The 15,622-nt window shown below is 43.0% G+C and overlaps 1 protein-coding gene across 1 annotated transcript in view; it reads right to left on the bottom strand.

Moving 5' to 3' along the window:
• The window catches only part of TANC2 (tetratricopeptide repeat, ankyrin repeat and coiled-coil containing 2), a 280,763-nt gene extending 265,458 nt beyond the window's left edge, over nt 1–15,305 (bottom strand). Inside the window, exon 1 of the mRNA XM_040989463.1 lies at nt 15,205–15,305. The gene's annotated coding sequence lies outside the window, so the exon portion shown is untranslated. The remainder of the gene's footprint in view (nt 1–15,204) is intronic.
• Between the last annotated feature and the right edge of the window lie 317 nt (nt 15,306–15,622).

Here is a 15,622-nt window from a genome sequence, read left to right as displayed (position 1 = left end):
AGGAATTCCTCTAACTACACTTTTTCAAAGTTTCCCACTTGATGCAGACATACTAAAGGTTTAAAAACATGTACATGGGATACATGATAGGTGGCAGAAGTGAAATGGCTAGGACAAGTGACAAGGATCACCAGAGGAGAAGAAGTCAACAGACAAAAGTAAAAGAAAGATCATTTTTATAGGTACTGAAATTACAATATTCAAAGCCAGAGTACAAGAGAATGACAATGGGTCCAGAGTTTACATTCAGCAATGAGAAGCAAAGAGAATATCTTTGTTCTCCAAAAGAAAAGACATCATTAAAAACTCCACTCAGCAGAAGTGCCCCCAGGAGAAAAGTCAGCTTTCAGTTAGAACAAGATAAATATATTGTCTAGTATAGAAATTTAAAATAATGGGTTGTGCAGACAACGGAGGGTGATCTGAGACGGAAACGATGAAAAGTTTCACGTCAATACAGGGTGATAACGGAGTCCTACAAAATGAAAAGAAATCAGAGAGCAAATCAGTGGAGGAAAGTTAAGTCCAGAAATCTCAGAAAATAAACAACTTATCTTTAAGACTGCAGAAAAAGGAAAGAATAAAAAGGACTGTAAAGTTAAAAAAAAGATTTTGGGGGGCTAGCATGATGGCTCAACTGACTAACCTCCAGCTCTAAGCAACAGGGTCCCCTTTGGGCACCAACTTGTATCCTGGTGGCCCCACTTCCCTTCTAGCTCCATGCTTGTGGCCTGGCAGCTCAAGGCACTCATGTGGGAGACCCGGAAGAAGCGCCTGGCTACTGGTTACTGGCTTCAGTTCAGCTCAGCTCTTGCTTTGCAGCCACTTGGGGAGTGAACCAACAGATGGAAGATCTTCCTCTCTGTCTCTCCTTCTTCCTGTAAATCTGCCTATCCGATAAAAATAAATATCTCTTAAAAAGATTTTTCTGAGTTGAACCACACTCTAAAGCATGTTTTAAAAATTAATTTAAAATAAAAACAAGGAAAAGAACAACTTAAGATAGGCACCAGCACTGTGGAATACTACGACAAGCAACCGATTGCGCTGTGGCATCTGGTATCAGAGGTCCAAAAGAATGACACTGCTATCTTGGTATAACATGCTTACAGCAACTTCTAAGAGTTCAATAAAAAGTATCCCATGAAAAAACTATGCATAGATTTTAACATTTGTATCAAAATAAATTTATCTTTTAATTCCATTTTTCTATAAACTTTTTGAATTACTTTCATACATGCTTTTAAAAAGTATGATAGTCCATGAACACTGGATCTGGTTAAGACATGATCTAATCACACATTTCTTTTATCTTGATAAAATAAAGTTGTTTTTGTCCAAGAAATGATGCCACATATACTCTGAGGAAATTTTTTTTTGAAATTTAGCAAAAGCTTTTCGGCATTTATTAAGATACATAAACGCTGCTCTTTCCACCAGCTTTGCCCATCATTTCCAGTACTGTAGAATGCAATACAGATTAACCAAATTCAACTACAGTTATCAAATGCAACTAGCACAGAAATGGTTTCAAAACACCAGATTCTAAGGAATGCATAATTCTGCCAAGAAGCACAAGAAAGACTTCAAAGAGATCCTAGTCAACACTTCCAAGGCAATGAGCTGAAACCAACAAATTCTTAATTAAGCTCAAAGCAAGGTAACTTTCAAAAAAATTTTTCTTTATTTGAAAAACAGATTTACACAAAGAGGGATAAAGACAGAGACACAGAGACAAAGATCTTCAATCTACTGGTTCACTCCCCAAAGGGCCACAATGGTTGAAACCAAGCCGATCCAAAGTCAGGAGCCAGGAGCTTCTTCCAGGTCTCCTACATGGGTGCTGGGTCCCAGCCAACTTCTGCTGCTTTCCTAGGTCATTAGAAGGGAGCTAGATGGAAAGTGGAGTAGCCATGGTATGAACTGGCACCCAAATGGGATGTCAAACAGCGGGAAATTCCTTGCGGCCCTGCCTGCAATGGAACACTCTTCACCCCTTTATGTCCCCCACATCTACTGCACGGACCCCAACACCTACCCACCCTCCTGCCTACATCCCACACTCTTTTGCATTTCAAAAGGAGGAGGCGAGGCAAATAACAGGTGCCCATTGTAAATGATGATAATTAACAATAAACTCCTACCTTTAACATACCCAAAGACAAAAACAGAATTACTAGGAAATTTATTTATTTCAAAAATGCTTAAAAATCTAGTCTGTTACATACAAGTGACTTTCACAAGCAAGATTATCTTCAGTATGAATTAATTTGTTTTACAACCAGCTCAAACTAACCATTTTATGGAGATTACGATAGCGAATGAGGAAAGAGAAAAAAAGTCACAAATTTAAAGAAAAACATTCAATAAACAATCATACCACTGATACACACAGTCGAAAAACATTACAGAAATAACTGACGCTTAGGAACAATGAGCATTTGGATAATTTATTATCTACTGCAGGAGAAGGGGCAACTACCATCCTGGAAATGGGTAAGCCTTAATTTGGTAGAGATGACAAAAACAAAACAAACACTGATTCAGCTCTAACGTCACACAGACATTCTTAAAAAATAAGTATCACAAAAAACTCAACCTGGAGCATAGGAGGATGGCAAAGTTCCAGTTGTTATTCCCCAAAATGAAAGATGTTTGTAAAAACTGAAAATATTAACATGCTCAAACTGAAACTAAGTGTCAAGTGTCCACTGTCTCAAGCAGTGCTTTCAGAAGGGATTAAAATTATTTTTTAGAGGTGGCACAGCAGCTCTACCCTACACCGCTGGAATGCCATATAGACACAGGTTAGTATCCTGACTGCTCCACTTCCTATCCGGCCCCTGTTTATGGCCTGGGAGAGCAGAGGAGGATGGCTCAAGTCTTGAGACATACATCCATGTGGGAGACTCAGAAGATACTCCTGGTTCCCAGCTTCAGCTGAGCCCAGCTCAGTTCCAGCCCTTACAGCCATAATGGGAGCGAACCAGCAGATGGAAGAACTCTGTCTCTCCTTTCCTCTCTGTAAAGTATGCCTTTCAGATAAAAATAAACAACTATTTAATTTAAAAATATTCTAAAAATTACTTTCTGGTGTGTCAATTTGCAGTATTTGAAGGGAAACTGTCCAGAAAGAAATGCATTACAGAGAATCTGTTGAGCAGTCTCTGGGATTTGCAGTTGACAGCTATTCAAAAACTCTTTCTCTCGGATCTCATCAATTCCATTATTAAAAAAAAAAAAAAGCTAGGATGCAAACAAAATAAACCAGTAGCCAAACAATCATAGGTTTTCTGAAGACCCTGAAAGGGTGAAAAAGAACAAGGCAAGATAAAAGGAGCAGTGAGCCTGACAATTTCACGAATCGCAGGAAGAAGCCAAGTGAAGAACGTATAAAAGATAGACATCATGATATTTCACAAAGTCTAATAAAAATGGTTGTTTATTAAGGACCAGACTTTGTCCTAAGGATTTTCACTCAGACTGTCTCATCACCTCAAAAACCATGGATTTAAGTTCTTTATGCATATAACCACAAAAGAGTAGGAATTCAAATCCATTTTCACGATTCATGCTCACAAATATATGTTTTATTATAGAGCTGGTCTTACCGTAGAATTTCAAAGCTACCTACAACTGAACAATAGTATTTTTTTTCACATAATATTAGAATATCTGAATAACAACTACCAAAGAAAGTCTCTTGTTCCTCAGGGAAGCCCTAAAAAGAGCTACAACCCTTCTGAAGCAGGGTTTGGGTGCACACACAGTTGGCTAGTTGCTCTAGTGAGTCTCCACACCACATCTACTACAGCTAATCATCTTCCTTCATTCCAATTCACACTCCCAGGGAGCGCTACAGGATTCCATGGAATTTGAGCAGAAACAGATTTCTAGATTACAACACAAAATAACTACTAAATGTCCATACCCTCAACTAGCTTTTGTTTATCAAATTTCACTAGGCAGAATACTAGAAACGGTGGGACATCCACCCGCAAGATCATGAACAAACAGCTAAGAAGAACCTGCCTTCATTTAAGCACAGGCACTTTCAGGAGATTTGAAGCAGATTCTCCACACCTAAAACCACTCAATCCTTCTTGTATACCTACCGCCATCTCAAGTTCAATAATTAACCCATTTATAAGACTGGGTCCATGGACAGGGACAGGGCATTCTCAGGCCGTAACACACTGCTGCCATATTTTTCATGTTGGGAGTTACCAGATTCATCTTGTGCCCCGAATCCGGTTCCTGATTTCAGCTTGCTGCAAATGCAGCCCGTGGGAGGCTACACTGAACACCTCCCTGGCTGCAGCCCCATCCCCTGACCCCCTACTCCTCACTTGTTGGGAACCAGTGGGTGCAAGCTGTGCGTGCGTGTGTGTGTGTGTGTGTGTGTGTGTGTGTGTGTGCATCTGCCTGAATTTTTAAGAAAAATTAAATACAAGTGAATAACGCACTGTCAGAAACTTTTTAAGTCAAGCACAATAAGGATATTGTAAGCAGATAAAACAGAGACCTCTCATATAACTCCACACTGAGGAAAAGCAGCCGTCTTTTCCCAGTAAATAGAAGCAATTGTGTCCTGCAAAGGCCTTCAATACTGGTAGTTGGTAAATCTCCAGCCCATGATATTTAATGAATATTTAGTGGGCACAAACTACACAATAATCAAGCTTTTTCAAATATTTAGTCTTTGTGGATTATATGGTCTTGGAAACTACTCAATTCTACTACTGTACCTGAAAACAACCACAGCCAATATGGAAATAAATAATCTATTCCAATAAAACTTTATGGAGGCAGAAATTTAAATTTACTGTAACTTCCACATATCATGAAGTATTACTCTTCTTTTGATATTTTTTCAACCTTTCAAAAAAATGTAAAAACATTCTTAGCTTCCAGCAGGTCATTCAAAAATAAACAATGGGGGGCCAGCACTGTGGTTCAGTGGGTTAAGCTACCACTTGCAACTCCAGGAGCACTGGCGGGAGTCCTGTCTGCTTAGCTTCTTACACAGCTCCCTGCTAATGTGCCTGGGAAGAAAGCAGATGGTCCAAGCACTAAAGGCCCTGCTATCCATGTAAGAGACCAAATGGAGTTCCTGGCTCCTGGCTCCTGGCTCCTGGCTCCAGCCTGGCCCAGCCCCAGACTGCTGAAATGATCTGGGGAGAGAAGCCAGCAGATAGATCTGTCCTCCTACCCCCACCTCTGATGCTCTGATTTGCAAATAAATAATAAATAAATCCTTAAAGAGAGAGACAAAGAGAGAGAATGGGCTGGATTTGGTGCTGGACTACAGTTTTGTGTATAGTATTTTCAATAGTGTATGTACAGGTATGTTTATACATATAGGGTGTCTAAATCTAACTTCTGATGTAAAAATGCCCTCTAATTCCACAAGAGATAATGTTTCAAAGGTAAAAGAACTGTCAACAATCTTTACTCATTATAGATAAAGAGCACCTACTAAGAACAATTACGCTAACATCAAAAATGATGAATGAGAAATTAGGGCCTGGCATGATAGCCTAGCAGCTAAAGTCCCCACCTTGAACGCACCAGGATCCCATATGGGCACTGGTTCTAATCTCGGCTGCTCCACTTCCCATCCAGCTCCCTGCTTGTGGCCTGGGAAAGCAGTCAAGGATGGCCCAAAGCCTTGGGTTCCGGCACCCATGTGGGAGACCTGAAAGAAGGTCCTGGCTCCTGGCTCCTGGCTCCTGGCTTCGGATCAGCACAGCACCAGCCGTTGTGGTCACTTGAGGAGTGAAGCATCGGATGAAAGATCTTCCTCTCTCTCCTTCTCTCTGTATATCTGACTTTATAATAAAAATAAATAAAATCTTTTAAAAAATATAATGAATGGGAAATCTTAGTGGAGCTTAAAAACTCAGTCTAATGATGAGATAGTCATATAAATAATTAAATCACTGTCAGACAAATATGATAATGTGTATATTTACCAGATGTAAGAAGAGATTACAGGATAGCGCACCCAAACACAAAGATATTCTTTGGGCCCAGACCTGATAACTTAACAACAGTTTTCCCAGAGAACCAATCGGAAGAATAGTCTATGCAAAGAGAACTTCACATGGAAAGCCCTGAAAGGTGAGAGAATCACGCATCAAAGGAATCACAGTTAGCTCAGCACTGCTGAAGCATAAAAACGGCAGGTAACGAGTGCAGAGAGCAAGGCGGGACACCATGGAGGATTCCCATGGGCTGACAAGGAGCTTTCACTGTATTCTTTCAGAGATTAGGAGCCACTAGAAAATTCTGCAGAAGGGCCCAGTGGCATGGCTCAATTAGCTAATCCTCCCTTCGCAAGCACCTCTTTCTGCCTTACAAATAAATACACTTAAAAATCACCTTGACAGACCTGGCACAGTAACCTAGTGGCTAAACTCTTTGCCTTATACACAACTGGTATTCCATAAGCATGCCAGCTCTAATCCTGGTGGCCCCGTTTCCCATCTAGCCTCCTGCCTGTGGCCTGGGAAAGCAGTGGAAGACGGCCCAAAGCCTTGGAACCCTGAAGCCACGTGGGAGATCAGAAAAAGAATCCTGGCTCCTGGTTTAGGATTGACTCAGCTCTGGCCTTTGCAGCCACTTGAGGAGTGAATCAGCGTTCAGAAGATCTTCCTCTCTCTCTCCTCCTCTCTGTGTATCTGACTTTCCAATAAATAAATAACTCTTTAAAAAAAACCAACTTGACAATTACCCAGAGTTTACATCTATAAATTTTGCTTTGTATTATTGTTGTTTAGTAAACTGATCTAACAGAAAAAATTGTGAGTTCAGTGCTGGAGCACAGCCAGTAAAAAACCGCCATCTGCAGTGCCAAATCCCACATGGGTGCAGGTTCAACTACAAGTTTGGCCCAGCCCTGGCCATTGCAGCCTTCTGGGGGTTTAACCAGTAGATGATAGAGCTTTTCTCACTTTTCTCTGTAACTCTGCCATTCAAATAGATAAATCTTTAAAAAAAAAAAGTTGTTTCAAGAAATAATTATGATACTATAATTATTTAATTAGGACTTTCTGAAATATGATAGGTACTTCTCAGAAACTTTTCTCACCTATTTGGTCTTCTAAAATTCAAATTTCCTGTTCTTCAACTTGAATTTTACTACTTGAAGATGTGCTAAAAGAAACAAAAAGGACCACATAGCGGGAAAATACAACTGTAAGCACTCAAACTCTTCTTTTAACCTACGTCTCTGACGGCTTTTTTTTTCCTTTAAGATTTATTTTTTTATTTTTATTGGAAAGGTAGATTTACAAAAAAAGAGGAGATACAGAGAAAGTAAAATCTTTTTCTGCTGGTTTATTCCCCAAATGGCCGTAATGGTTGGAGCCGATCCAAAGCAGGAGCCAGAATCTTCTTTCAGGTCTCCCACGCGGGTGCAGGGTCCCAAGGCTTTGGGCCATCCTCCACGGCTTTCCCAGGCCACAAGCAGGGAGCTGGATGGGAAGTGGAGCTGCCAGGACATGAAACGGCACTTATATGCAATCCAAATCCTTGCAAGTAAAGAATTAACCAACTGAGTCATCAAACTGGCCCCATCTGATGGCTTTTTTAAAAAATTTTATTTATTTTTATTACAAAATCAGATATACAGAGAGGAAGAGGAGACAGAGAGGAAGATCTTTCATCCGATGATTCACTCCCCAAGTGACCACAATGGCTGGTGCTACTTGAATCCAAAGCCAGGAGCCAGGAACTTCCTCCAGGTCTCCCACATGGGTACATTATTCCAAAACATTGGGTCGTCCTCGACTGCTTTTCCAGGCCACAAGCAGGGAGCTGGATGGGAAGCGGAGCTGCCAGGATTAGAACCGGTGCCCATATGGGATCCCGGCACATTCAAGGAGAGGACTTTAGCTGCTAGGCCATGCCGCTGGGCCCCATCTGATGGCTTTTTTAAAAGACTCATCAAACATACATGTAACTCTCCATCACACATACACTTACTTCCTCATTTTTAAACAATCTAAAACAATCTTCATCTAACATGAGCTACTATAAGAGATGCTATCAAATAAACTTACAGTTTTCATGGTATTATAATTTTATTTGTACAGCATATTTATATAGTGCCTTTTCTCCAAATAATAACAGTATTTGGCTCAAGGACTCTCTGAGCCTATCATGCTGATATTATGAAAAAAGTAGAAACAAATTTATGGATAAGAAGTTGTCATTGGAATGATAGCAGGGCTAGCACCGTGGTGCAGCAAGTTAAATTGCCACTTTGTGTGGCTGGCAGGCCATAGCAGGACACTGGTTGAGCCCCAGCTGTTCTTCTGCCCATCCAGCTCTTTGCCAATGCACCCGGGGAAGCAGCAGGGGAGGGCTGAGACACTGGAGCTCCCATGGGAGACCTGCACGGAGCTTCTGATCCAGCCCTAGCAGAGAGAACCTGTGAGCACAACATCTCCTTTTCTGCCTCTCCCTCTCTGCCTTTCAAATAAATAAATAAAGCTGACAGAGGGAGAGAGAGAAAGAGAGAAGGTGAGAGAGAGAGAGGGAGGGAGGGAGAGAGAGAGAAAGAGAGAGAACAGGTTTGGCCCAGCCCTGGCCACTGCAGTCTTCTGGGGACTTCACCATCGGATGAAAGATCGTCGAGGAGGGCGGATTCTCCCTGTGAATCTTGACTTGGGGATGGGGAGCTTTTCTCTGCTTGCGGCCATACAAATCAGTGTAGTTAAAAATTGAGTCTGCTATACATTTACTGAATTTTGATTCCCACCTGCAATTGCTTGACAGGACTAGACCAACCAATTCCACAGCCCTTATGTGGCCCATGAGCTGGATGCTTCCCACCCCGCCACACAGATAACGTACGAAGATGGCAAGCATTACACAACAGACAACAGAACAATACTGGAATGGTGCTAACACAAGAAAACAGTATCCTACCAAAGCTGTGGGAAAGGAACAATGGCTAGTCAGTAAAGAAACAGTACTATAATGTAAAAGTTGAGCCATGTACATTTTAATATTAATCTTCGAAAATTACTTGGTGACTACAGGCACATTAAACAAATATGACAATGCTAAGTCTCCATTCAGAAAAAAGAGAAATGTTCAAATAATTTAACTGCTTCCAAATTCATTTATATTTGTTTTGTTTATTAGACTAGTACTAAAAAAGTAAACAGCCATCTGCAACAGCCATCTCCTCACCTCTTGAAATAAATTCTGGGTACTAGCCACAAAAACACTCCAGCTAACAGCGGTGATTCTGAATAAATTCAGCCCACTGTGATGTGACTACATGCCCAATCAGTGTGTATCAGATTCAGCTTTAATTCCACTGTAGAAGGCAAGAAATACAATGACAGAATTTTAATGTAGCTTTTTTGCATACTTGTGCTGCCATATTTCCAATCAGTAGAAACCATCTCCAGAATCCTCCTTTAGAACTGTAAGGTCAGGATATTTCTTTCTAGAAAGGATCTATTTCGTTCTCCATTCAGCTTTCACAGACTCCCTTAGAAAATACTGAAAGAGCAAAGGCACTTATGGGAAAGTAGGGGGGAAAGCAGTCAGAAATCAATGATGGAAAAAGGAAATAATTGACTAAGTCTTAACAAAGCTAGTAAATATTTCTGATAAAGATGGCTCTATTGGCTAATCTTCCACCTGCAAATGCCAGGATCCCATTTGGGCACTTGTTTATGTCCCAGCTGCTCCACTTCCCATCCAGCTCCCTGCCTGTAGCCTGGGAAAGCAGCCAAGGATGGCCCAAGTCCTTAGGATCCTGTGGCTATGTAAGAGACCCAGAAGAAGCTCCTGGCTCCTGGCTTCAGATTAGCTCAGCTCCAGCCATTGCGCCACTTGGGGAGTAAACCAATGGATGGAAAATCTGACTTTCCCTCTCTCTATAAATCTTTCTTTCCAATCAAAATAAATATTTTTAAAAAGATAAATGCTAAAATGAACTACAAACACAGAACATGGTCAGTCTATGAGAATGTTAGTACATAATTTAAATTATATATACATATATTCTGAATAAAATTTAGCCATAATCAGATTACAGTGAACTCCCATATCCAAACATTCATAGACAAAACAAAGGATTCACAGCATAATCAGGAAATATTTCTGTTGAAAAGAATGGCAGAAAGAGTTTATCTAAGAAAATAAATGGCACACCTGTGAGAGGTAATGTTCCATTTCTTAAATTGAGTGAAAGCTAAGTGAATATTGGCTGTATTATTATTCTTTATGCTTTACACGTGCTTACAAATATTTTTTATATAGTGATTATCCATAAGGCAGTATTTAAGTGCTTGTAAAATAAGCAAACTATATGTGTGTATCCAATCCATTTCTGTGAATCGCTTTTTAATACAAGTAAAATATCATAGAAATCTGCGTAGAAAAAATCTGACAGTCTCCTTAATTTTCCTAGGGAAAGTGGGTAGTAAAGGTTTATTGGTACATTTAAAGATAGAATGTGTATGAGTGTGTGTATATACATTATATATACACTAACACACATCAGAGGAATTGAAACTTTTTCTATCCCAAATTCCCCCCAAAAGTAATCATCATTTTTCCTTGATCACATAAAAGATATGGATTCTCCTACTTGAAGCCACATAAATAAATTATAAAGCAATTTGCTAAGGAGATCAGGGTCCAGCATTGTGGCACAACAGGCTGGCACCCCATGTGAGCATCAATTCAAGGCCAGGGTACTTCATTTCTGATCTAGCACCCTAATGCACCTGGGAAAGCAGTAGAAATCGGATCAAATACTTGTGACTCTGTACTCATGTGGGAGACCTGAAAGAAGCTCCTAGAAACGGATTTGTCTTAGCACAACATTGACCTTTCGAGTTACTTGGGAAGTGAATGAACAAATGGACGTTCTAATTCTGCCTTTCAAAAAAAAAAATGAAATTTTTTAACATTTATTTATTTTTATTGGAATGATAGATTTTTTAAGATTTATTTTATTTTTACTGCAAAGTCAGATACATATAGAGAAGAGGAGAGAGAGGAAGATCTTCCATCCAATGATTCACTCCCCAAGTGACCACAATGGCTGGTGCTACACCAATCCTAAGCCAGGAGCTCTTCTGGGTCTCCAGCACAGGTGCAGGATCCCAAGGTTTTGAGTCGTCCTTGACTGCTTTCCCAGGCCACAAGCAGGGAGCTGGATGGGAAGTGGAGCTCCCGGGATTAGAACCAGCACCCATATGGGATCCTGGTGCGTTCAAGGTGAGGACTTTAGTTGCTAGGCCATCGTGCCAGGCCCACAAAGTTGGATTTAAGGGAGAAAGAGATGCAGAAAGAAAGATCTTGCGGGGCCCGGCGCGGTGGCGCAAGTGGTTAAAGGTCCTCGCCTTGCACGCCCCGGGATCCCATATGGGCGCCGGTTCTAATCCCGGCAGCCCCGCTTCCCTTCCAGCTCCCTGCTTGTGGCCTGGGAAAGCAGCCGAGGACGAAAGCAGTCGAGGACGGCCCAAAGCTTTGGGAACCTGCACCCGCATGGGAGACCCGCAAGAGGCTCCTGGCTTCGGATCGGCATAGTATCGACCCGTTGCGCTCACTTGGGGAGTGAATCATCGGACGGAAGATCTTCCTCTCTGTCTCTCTTCTCTGTATATCTGCCTTTCCAATAAAAAAATAATAATAAAAATAAATCTTTAAAAAAAAAAAAAAGAAAGATCTTGCGTTCTGCTGGCTCACTCCCCAAGTGGCTGCAAAGGCTAAGGCTGAGTCAATCTGAAGCTAAGAGCCAAGAGCTTCCTCTGGGCCTCCCACGTGGGTACAGGGTCCCAAGGCTTTGGACTGCCCTCGACTGCTTTGCCAGGCCACAAGCAGAGAACTGAATGGGAACTGGAGTAGCCGGGATAAAAACTGGTACCAATATGGGATCCCAGCACGTTACAAGGCAAGGATTTTAGCCACTGAGCCATCATGCCAGGCACACCTCCCCCCAATGAATCTTAATAAAAAGAAATGTTTACACTGCAATTATATTTATGTATATAGAGGCTTCACATTTACATGTGTAGTACCAGATTTACCTGTATCCACAGCAGTTTGCCTTACGACAGCTATCATGCATTTTAACATTCCTTTCTATACTATATAACGGAGCTTCATAAACTTCATGAAAATTATGTGTAGCAAAAAACTCACACATGGATTTTATTTTTTCTGCACCATGATGGGATTCTTTTGGATTTCAGCTTTCACACACTGCTTAAAGTACCCTTTCTCATACACTGGTGAAAAATCTGGAGGCTGAGCTCCTACACGGAGACTCAGGTCTTGCATTCCTTAGCTATATATTCTTGGGTAAACTTATTAACCTCTCATTCAGTTTCTCACTGGTATAACAGAAATATGAACACATACTCCTGAGGGTTCTGGATCTGATTAAAGCTTGCCTAATGGGGGCCAGTGCCAATGCAGCAGCAGACTAAGCCTTCATCTGTGGTACCAGTATACTGTAACGGTTTCAGCTCATGTCCCAGTTGTTCCACTTCCAATGCGGCTCCCTGCTTACAGCTGGGAAAGCGCTGGACTTGGGGCTCAAGGCCCTGCAACCACATGGGAGACCTGGATAAAGCTCTTGACTCCTGGCTTCAGCTCAGCTCACCTTAGGCTGTGACAGCCATTTGGGAAGACCTCTTTCTGTCTCTCCTTCTCTCTGTCTCTCCTTTCTGTTACTCTGCATTTCAGCTAAGCCATGATGGCTTGTCTGACTAATCCTCCCCTTGCAAGTGCCAGCATCCCAAATGGGCATTGGTTCACGTCTCAGCTGCCCTGCTTCCCATCCAGCTCCCTCTTCAGAAACTCCAGCCTCTTGGCTTCGGATTGACTCAGTTCTAGCTGTTACAACCATAGGGGAAATGAACCAGTAAAGGATCTTTCTGTCTCTCCTTTTCCCTGTAAATCTGTCTTTCCAATAAAAATAAATAAAATCTCTTAAAATACATAATAAAAAGTAAAAGATTTTTAAAAATCTGTTGAGAGGTCTAGCTCTTTAAAAAAAAATAAAACAATTGAAAAGATGTATAACAATACTGGAAGTAAATAGGTGCTATTCATTCCTGTGGGCGCTTAGAACTACTACTGCTTGTGGTCCTGTGCCATCTGTCTGAACATCCTGAGAGTGTTACCAGCTATCAGAATTACTGACTATGAAGTAGGAAGCCTGAGAATTGCAAGTTTAAAGCCCTGCAACTCCAAGGAGAAGGGGTGATTAATAAACTGCCATAGCTGCTCTCTCCAGAACAGTCTGAGGCTTGGTTCCCAAAAGTGCAACTATCAATGTCTTCCCTTACACAAGGGGGCAGTGATAACAAGAAGAGAATGGGGCCAGTGCAACACCTCTTCCTACAGACAGCAGGGGGTGGCAGTACACATGGCTTACAGTGGGAACAAGACAGGAAGACCCGGGAGAGCTGCTCTTTATTCTCCTTCGGCCCTTCCTCTACCCCAACGGAGGCTCAAGGTGAGCGAGGCAGGGGCAGACAAACACCTCAAACCCCAAATAGTCACCAGGGGAAATCCAGCTTCATCTGTACAGCCAAGTGAGACCCCAATGACTGAATCCAACTGGGTCCAAGGGGAAGCCAATCAGTATAGATTTTTAGATTGGCTAGCAAATTACTATAATAAGAATATTCAGAAAAGTAAATCAAATTCCCCATAATAATACAAAACACTGCGCAGTGTTGATGATAATCGTCATTAATTAGACACATTCAAATGTACACATGCAGATATTTCTGCTTTTGTTTCACAACACACACTCATTGTATGTATACATATAAGTGATATTATAAATAGCTCACCGAGCTGTCTTTTGTGACTTCAGACATTCCAGCTATGTTCTGGCAATCCTCTGAAGACACAGATGCTGCTCTTAAATGGAAGTTACCGTGTTTTGCAGCTTGTGGATAAAGACATGGCTATGTACACATCTACATCTACGGGCATAGGGGGAGAAAGGGAATATTGAACGTTGCATTTTTGTGCTCCCTTTCCTGGCATGGTCTACCTGGGAAACGCTGCAAGAGGCACTCCACTGGCAGTGTCCATGTTGTTGTTCTTTATGTCAACCTGCTGTTTCCCGGTGATTTTCCTATTTCACCAACCTAACAGCAAGAACACACAAGAATATTTCCCTACTGCCATTCTCCATAATTAACCATTGCACTAGCTTTTGGCACCAACCTCCCAAAATGCCTGAAAATGTATCCCTTTTGTTCACCATATTGTTTTGTTTTTCTCATTCCAGATATTTTCACCTATGGAAAACCAAGCAAGGAGTGCATATGACACATACTTCCCTTTGCCTAATGAACTCACAATTACAATCAAAGGGTTTTGTTTGTCTTTTTTTTTTTCTTTCATTTTTCCTGGAGAGGAGCAAAAAAAGACACCCATCAACATCAAATCTTCTTCCCAATGTTAATGATCATTGTTCACGCCTAGTGAAAACCATTTTAAACATTCCACACCTGCAACAGAAGACAGTTGCTCTGGGTGCTCACGGCCAAGCCTGCAATTATTTCAGTCCGATTTTTTCTTTCCCCTCTTACAACCAGCTGCAATTTTTTTTTTCTTTCACGTGGATACTTTATCTCAAAAAGGGGGGGTGGGGAATGACAGCTCCTCTCGATTTCCCCGTAGTAAAATATCTAGCCATGAGCCTTATTAATCTTTTATTATACTACACCTCCCTTCCCAAAGGAATTCCTCACCTCACTAATAACACCTCCACCGAGCATTTCAACGACACCCAGGCCAGCCCATCCTGTGCCTCACCTGGCACATCTCACAACTACTTTGATGCTGCATTCTGGGGCCACATTTTGCAACTCGTTCTGCACCACCTTCCCAGCCACGTTCAGCAATGTGCCTCGCATCCCATCCTCGGTCCCCGTCATCCACACGCTCTCTAGGTACCAAATTCCATGACAGCTTCGGGAACAGCCCAGTGGTCGATGGCGGACCCATCTGGAGTCACCCCCTCGTGCCACCGTGGGAGCCAGCCTTCTCCACGCCTCGGACCCGGGAGGGGGACACTCCGCTGCCCGGTTCGCCGTCTCCCCGCTCGCCCCCCGCCCCTCTCCCCAAGCCGAGGCTTTGCAGGCGGACGCCCCTGTCAGGGAAGCGACCTTTCCTTTCCCGGCTCCCTCGGGCTCTTACCTGCTGCTCTGAGGGAGGGATCGCTGCACGCCAGGGTCAAGCCCCAGTCCCCGGGGTCTCCGGTGAGGAGGATCGCGCCGTCCGCCGGCGATTCCCAGAGCCCGTCGCTGCACCCCCGACGCCCCGTTGGTGGGTCTGCGCCCGGGTCCAGCGCGGCGGGCCTCGCGGCCGGCGAGCACAGCCCGCGGCGGAGCTCCTGTCAGCGGCGGCGCGGGGGCCACCTTCTCGCCCCTCAGCACGGCGGCGGGCGCCTCGCTCCGCCTCGCGCGCGGCACAGCCGGGAGGTGAGCGCGAGGGGGATGGGATCGGGGGCGGGGCCGCCCGGAGGAGGCGCGGAGGGCGCGGCGGCGGCGGCGGGAGGGAGGGAGGGAGGCGCCGGCAGCCCGCGGCCCCGCGCTCGCGGCGCTCTCGGCTGCTC

This window comes from Ochotona curzoniae, unplaced genomic scaffold (assembly GCF_017591425.1).
Source record: "Ochotona curzoniae isolate NIBS_2020 unplaced genomic scaffold, NIBS_Ocur_1.0 contig_523, whole genome shotgun sequence".
NCBI classification, from domain to species: Eukaryota; Metazoa; Chordata; class Mammalia; order Lagomorpha; family Ochotonidae; genus Ochotona; species Ochotona curzoniae.
This window is presented reverse-complemented; position numbering and strand designations above follow the sequence as displayed.